This window comes from Trachypithecus francoisi, unplaced genomic scaffold (assembly GCF_009764315.1).
Source record: "Trachypithecus francoisi isolate TF-2019V2 unplaced genomic scaffold, Tfra_2.0 Lachesis_group6, whole genome shotgun sequence".
Classification (NCBI taxonomy): Eukaryota; Metazoa; Chordata; class Mammalia; order Primates; family Cercopithecidae; genus Trachypithecus; species Trachypithecus francoisi.
In genome coordinates, this window is record NW_022681471.1 from 30,916,898 (window position 1) to 30,923,782 (window position 6,885).

The window sequence follows — 6,885 nt, forward strand, 5'->3', positions numbered from 1 at the left end:
AGCAAACATACTATATTATTTCAACTACATGATATTCAGAAAACAGCAAGACTATAGAGAGAGTAAAAAGAACAGCTGTTACCAGGCATTTGCAGGGAGGGAAGGAGGAAGGAATAAATAGGTGGAACAGAGAAGACTTTTAGGATAGTGAAACTATTCTGTATGATACTGTAATGGTGAATACGTGATGTCTCATACATTTATCAAAACCTATAGAATATACAACTCAAAGAGTAAACCCTAATGTAACATATGGACTTTAGTTAATAATAATTTATCAATATTGTCTCATCAGTTTTGACGTATGTACCTCACTAATGCAAGCTGTTAATAACAGGTAAAATTGGGGAAGACAGTAATTGAGAGGCATAGGTAGAAATTAAATATGTAAATAATATAATCTAGTCTAAGAATCCAGAAGAATTTTCCAAAAAGCAAAAAGGTAAAAAATATCAAGATAGTATATTATGAAAAGAACACCAGTAGAAGAATCAGCAAGTATGAAATATTGAAAGAGAGAAATACTGCAAATTCCATAACAAAGGAAGATGTTTACGGTATAATGAATAAGAGAATTCTTGAGGAATTTTGAATAAGAAATGAAACTGGAGAGGTAGGCAGTGTTTTGAAAGCTGAAGTATTTGTAAGCAACGTTCAGGATTTCACAGTTTATCCTAAGCGTAATGGGAAAGAATGGAAAAGATATATATATAAGGGTGGCATAAGTGTATTTTCCTTTTAACAAGATAATTCTAACTCCAGTATGGAAATGAATTGGAAGGGAGCAAAACTGGACACAGTCAAACAAGTTAGAAAGTTAGTGAGCTAAGGCAAAATTATCTTGCACTTGGAATAAATTCTACTCTATGTGACCGTATCATTTGCAGCTCTAAATTATCATGGTGACTCAGGGACATGAAAATCCTTTAGCTCTGTTTCATAAAATGTTTGATTTTCTTATTTGTGTACATGTCTTGGTAAGCTTGTGGATCCTTTTTCTTCAAATATGCTCTATAACCATTAGAGTGTGTGTTAACATTTTTCTGTCAACCACATCACTGATACGGAAACACACAAAGACGTTAATAAATACAAATAAATTCTCATTAAGCAAAAAATCATATGTGTTATATTATTCAACTACAGGGCAATAAAAATGTGAAAGTAGGGGTATTATTTTAAAATTTAAAAATGAATGGAACTATGACAGGGTAGTCTGTTATTATACTAATCTCTGTTTTATATTTGTAGCTGTTAAAAAAGTAAAAGAAAGAATTCTTGTTCTGTAGATTTTTCCTTCCCCTATTTTAAGAAGCTACTAAGACCTTGGCTCCCTTTTTCTTACACAAGTTTGATGTATCCAAAATACAAGTCACTTAAGACAATATAGATTATAGATTTTTTTTTTTTTTTGAAACAGAGTCTTGCTCTGTCGCCCAGGCTGGAGTGCAGTGACACGATTTCGGCTCTCGGCTCACTGCAACCTCCGCCTCCTGCGTTCAAGTGATTCTCCTGCCTCAGCCTCCCAAGTAGCTGGGCACGTGCCACCACGCCTGGCTAAATTTTTGTATTTTTAGTAGAGGCGGGGTTTCACTGTGTTAGCCAGGATGGTCTCGATCTCCTGATGTTGTGATCTACCCACCTCGGCCTCCCAAAGTGCTGGGATTACAGGCATGAGCCACTTCACCTGGCCTATAGATTTTCTAAATATTCTTTAGGAAGAGGTAGTAGGGAGAGTGAGAAAGAGAAGAAAGAAGAAAGGAGAAGGAGGGAAGAAGGAAGAATGAAAAGAGGAACAGGAAGAGGAGGAGGAAGAAAGAAGGAGGAGGAAGGAGGAGGAGGAAAAGGAGGAAGAAGGAGGAAGAAGTAGTAGTATCGAGGGGCAGGGAGAGGAAGAGGAGGTGGAAGAGGAGGAGAAAGAAAGAGAGAGAGAGAGAGAGAAAGCCTGAAAAAAAGACATGATAAGCACTAGAGAGAGTGAAGACTTTCCTAGACTCAGGAGGACTGGGAAGTTTGTGGTTTTATGAATCATTGTCTACTATGAAGATTGCAAGATATCTAAAGCAATGGTTTTTAGACTTGGAAGAGGATCCTGTTTTTAAAAGTGCACTGAATCAAGAAAGCCACCAATATACATGGAATCAAAGAGATTTCAACAATTAAGCAGCAGCAGCATGAGCCAAACTCCAGAAGGGCCTTTGCAAATGTTTCATTTGATATATTGCTGGCATCTTTTGTAACTTAGGATGGATTTGGGAGTATTAGCCCTGATTAAGATTGAATTTGTAATCTCCCTTAAATTCAACAAAATTCAGGTTTGGATTTTAAATCAGTTTCCTAGGGCTGTCATATCAAAGTACTACAAACTGGGTAGCTTAAAACAACAGGAATGTGTTATTTCACCATTCCAGGAATCTGAAATCAAGGTATCAGCATAATCATGCTCCCTCTAAAAACTCTAGGGATGATTTCTTAGGTGCCTCTTCTAGCTTTGGATGGTTGCTGGCAATCCTTGGCATTCCTTGCTTGTGGTAGTATAACTCCAGTCTCTCCCTCCATCTTCCCATTGCTTTCTTTCTCATGTGTCTCCTCTGTGTCTCAGTGTCCAATATTCCTCTCTATTACCTTATAAAGATACCATTCACTGGATGAGTGCCTGCTTGACCTCATTATAACTGGATTACATCTACAAAAGGCCCTATTTCCAAAGAGGGTCACACTCACAGAAACGGGAAAATAGAACTTTGAGTATATCCCTTTTAGGGAGGGGCAAAATTAAACACATAGCAGTCAACCCTTAACTTCCACACAAATTTTTATCTTTATTTAATGCCTTAAACCATTCCAGCATAAACTCTAAGTCCCAAATCTCATCTAAATATTATCAATTCAGAAAGACCTAAATCTCATTTTCTAAATCATCTAAATCAGGTATTAGTAATACACTTGGTATGGTCTGTCCTGGGGTAAATTTCCTCTTTTACTGTGGGGCTATGTAAACAAGTTAACTGCTTCCAAAATACAATAGTGGGAAAGAAATATGATAAATTTCCCCATTAAAAAAGGGAGAAATCAAAAGGAATAAAGGGATTATGGGTCCTATGAAATATAAAACTGAGTAAGGCATACTTCAATAAGTTTCCCAACCTGAGAATAATCCTCTGTGGTTTGAAACTCCCGACTCTGGGCCTACAGATGCTTCATTGTCCCCAGTGACCTTTTTTTCAGTTTCTTTTTATTAATTTAATATTTTTTTGAGGGTACATAGTAGGTGCATGTATTTATGGGGTACATGGTAAGTTTTGATATGGGCATATTATGTGAAATAAACACATCACAGAGAATGGGGCAATCCATCCCCTCAAGCAGAGGTAAATGGGAATAAGATCCATTGACCTCTGAACCATACTCAGTCATTTATCCTTTTCTTGAAAGATGAGAGTGTTTGCAGCTAAGTAGTTTTATCAGTCTGTTTTCCTCATGTAGTATTTCAGAGGTCGCATAGCCTTCCTTCATTTCATGCCATCTCTGTTCCCTTCAGTCCAAGCTGGCAGTGTATGTAGTGGTATAACATTCTAATATTCCACGTGCATCTTTCATGTATGTCAAATGATCCCATGCCATTAGACATGAGCATTCTCCACAGATCTTTCCTGGATAACCCTATTTCTTTTCTTGGCTTTCTGCAGAAGTGGTTAATTGGATTCAGGTGTCACACGCCTACTCTTTCCAGTAGAAATTTATTCCACCACACCGTTGTTCTCTAAAGAGCATGTCTTAACAGCTTTTGAAATATAAATGGCTGAAAATTGTTTAAATCATCAAATTCTACTGTTTTTTCCCTCAATTTTCTCTTTCCTCTTACATTTCACTATAAGCAGCAAGAAGAAACCAGACCCCATCTTCCACCTTCTACTTGGACATTTCCTCAGGTAAATATTCAAGTTTATCACTTATGAGTTTTACTTTCCATCCAACAGAAGAAGACAATTCAGTCATGTTTTCTGCCTTTTTATAACAAGGATTACCTTTCTTCCAGTGTCTAATAGCATGTTTCTCATTTCCAATTGAGAAATTACCAGAAGCATTTTAACCTCCATATTTTCAGCAAATATAGAGGCATTTTTATCATCTACCTCAATTTTTTTCCAGTCTCTACCCACTACCCAAATCCAAAGCCATTCTACATTTTTAAATATTTGTCATAGCAGCATCCCATTTCTTGGGACCAAAATCTACGTTAGTTTCCTAGAGCTTCCATAAAAAATTAGCAAAAATAGGGTGGCTTAAAACAACAGAAATGAATCCTTTCCTAGTTCTAGAGGCTAGAAGTCTGTCATTAAGTTGTTTTCAGGGCATACTTCCTCTGAGGGTCCTACGGGAGATACCTTCCTTGCCTCATCTAGCTTCTGGTGGTTGCTAGCAATCCTTGGCATTCCTTAGCTGGTTGTAGCATAAACTCCGTCTCTGCCTCCATCTTCCCATGCCCTTCCTTCCTGTGTCTCAGTGTCCAAATCTCCTTCTTCTTTATTTCATAACACAGCAATCACTGGATGAGGACCCATCTTAATTCAGTAGGACTTCATCTTAATTTGATTACACATGAAAAGACCTTATTTCCAAATAAGGTTACAATCACAGATATTAGGAGTTAAGACTTCAACATATATTTTTAGAGGACACAATTCAATCCACAATAGACTTGGATTTAAATTTTATTTAAGGGAAATAAATTATGTGACATTTTCTAAAGACTTATATTTATAGAGTAAGATATATCATTATAGAACCAAAAGTTATACTGCTAGGTAACTCTTAGGTTAAATAGGAAATCAAAATTATAGGGTAGAAAAACTGTGACCATTAGACACCAAAATGTATGGAGTACAGCTAATGTTGTACTCAAAATCTATAGACTGAAATATGTTTTCTTTAAATAAACAAGAATAAAAATAATTAAACTGGACATTAAATCAAAGTTAGAAAGAATACAGCAAAAAGTGTAAGATCCCATGCAATCAAGACAGACTTCATGGGTATGTGACTTGTGCAATTGCACAGAGTCTTGTGCTCAAATCATTTGCTGTAAAGCTTCTGCTGCTGCTGTCTGAATGTCCTTAATTATACCTGTGAACTTGGGTTTTATACTTGAAACCTCATGGGACAATGGAGCATGTGCATGAGATATGCAATACGTATTTCCTCTACTGTTCCCTGCCACCTCATTTGCGTGTAGCATTTATAATGGTTGATCTATGAGTAAAAAATTCCAATGGATCCATGATGTGTGACATTTCAGCAAGACCCCAAGTGAGTATAAGGTAAGTGTGTTACACCTGTGTCTAAGTAAACACGGGAGCTAATAGCCCCTAGAGGCCAGGATTTTGGTGTCAACCAGAACTTACTCCAAAAGCAAAAAAAAAAAAAAAAAAAAAAAAAAGAATTCTGAGAATAGAAAATAACCACAGGATCCTGCTTGTGTTACTTCTCTGTGTGAGCCAAATACATTGAAAATTATGAAAGAAAGAAAGGAAAAGATAAAGCAACATATTATTATTTTTCACTTATTGCTTTCTACAAATTAGTAAGTCATGGGTAGAGAGTGTCTGTAGAAGGTGCATATGTGGAAAAACTGAAACAAAGATAGTTCAGTCAGTTTATGCAGCATTTTCACTATTGGAGTATGCAGGTATGAGCTAAAAAATATACATTGTATAATTTCAGTGATTTCACACATGGTTTAAATGCTTATATTTGCACTTAAAATGGGCATTTTGTAATATAAAAATGAGCTATAATATTTATGTTAATAAGTTAATATTTTAATTCCTCTTTACATAGAATGACATTAAATAGCTGTACTAGTCATGGTTCTCTAGAGGGACAGGACTAATAGAATAGATGTATATATGAAAGATAGTTTATTAAGGAGTATTGACTCACGCGATCACAAGGTGAAGTCCCACAATAGGCCATCTACAAGATGAAGAGCAAGGAAGTCAGCCCAAGTCCCAAAACCTCAAAAGTAGGAAAGCCGATAGTGCAGCCTTCAGTCTGTGGCAGAAGGCCCGAGAGCCCCTGGCAAACCAGTGGTCTAAGTCCAAGATTCCAAAAGCTGAAGAACTTGTCTTTGAAATCAGAACAGGTTGTTACAAAATGGAGAAAAGTCATGGAAAAATAGAGTTCCTGGAATTTAAAAATAAACTCACTATTTTAAAAGTTAAAAATGTTAGAAGAAAAGTCAAGTCAAGGATATTTCCTAGAAGTTTAAATAACAATGAAAACAAAAACAATAAAAATTGGACAATGAGCAATATCAAATTCTTTTAAGTTAAAAGATTAATTCAGGAAGTATAACATCCTATATAGTAGAATTACCTCACATTTTTAAAAACTAAGAAAATGGTTGAAAATTACCAAATAAATAAAATGAAAATATTTCATAAACTTAAAAGACATTAGTCACCTAAAGGAAATATCCAACAAAGTATTAACAAAACGACTGGGAAAAGGTCTACTAATATTGTGAAATTTCAGAACACTGGATATAAAAAAGATGATCCTAAAAGGAATGAGAGGCAGAATAGCATCAAAGTTCTCAAGTGCAATACTAGAAACTAGAAGAAAATGAAATGATGCCATTAAAATTCTGAGAGTACCATTCCCCTAGTTCAAGTTTCAGAATAGTGTAAAGAGATTTTCAAATGTGCAGTGGCTCAAAACTTTACCTTCTGCGTTTCCTTTCACAGAAATCTACTGTTAAATTTGCTCCATGAAAATGAGGAAATAGTTACTAACAACAGAATAGGCATGGGATTCAGAAAACTTGAGGTACAACCTAGGAGGTGAATGAAAGTACTGCTAGAATGATGGGTCTTCAGTATA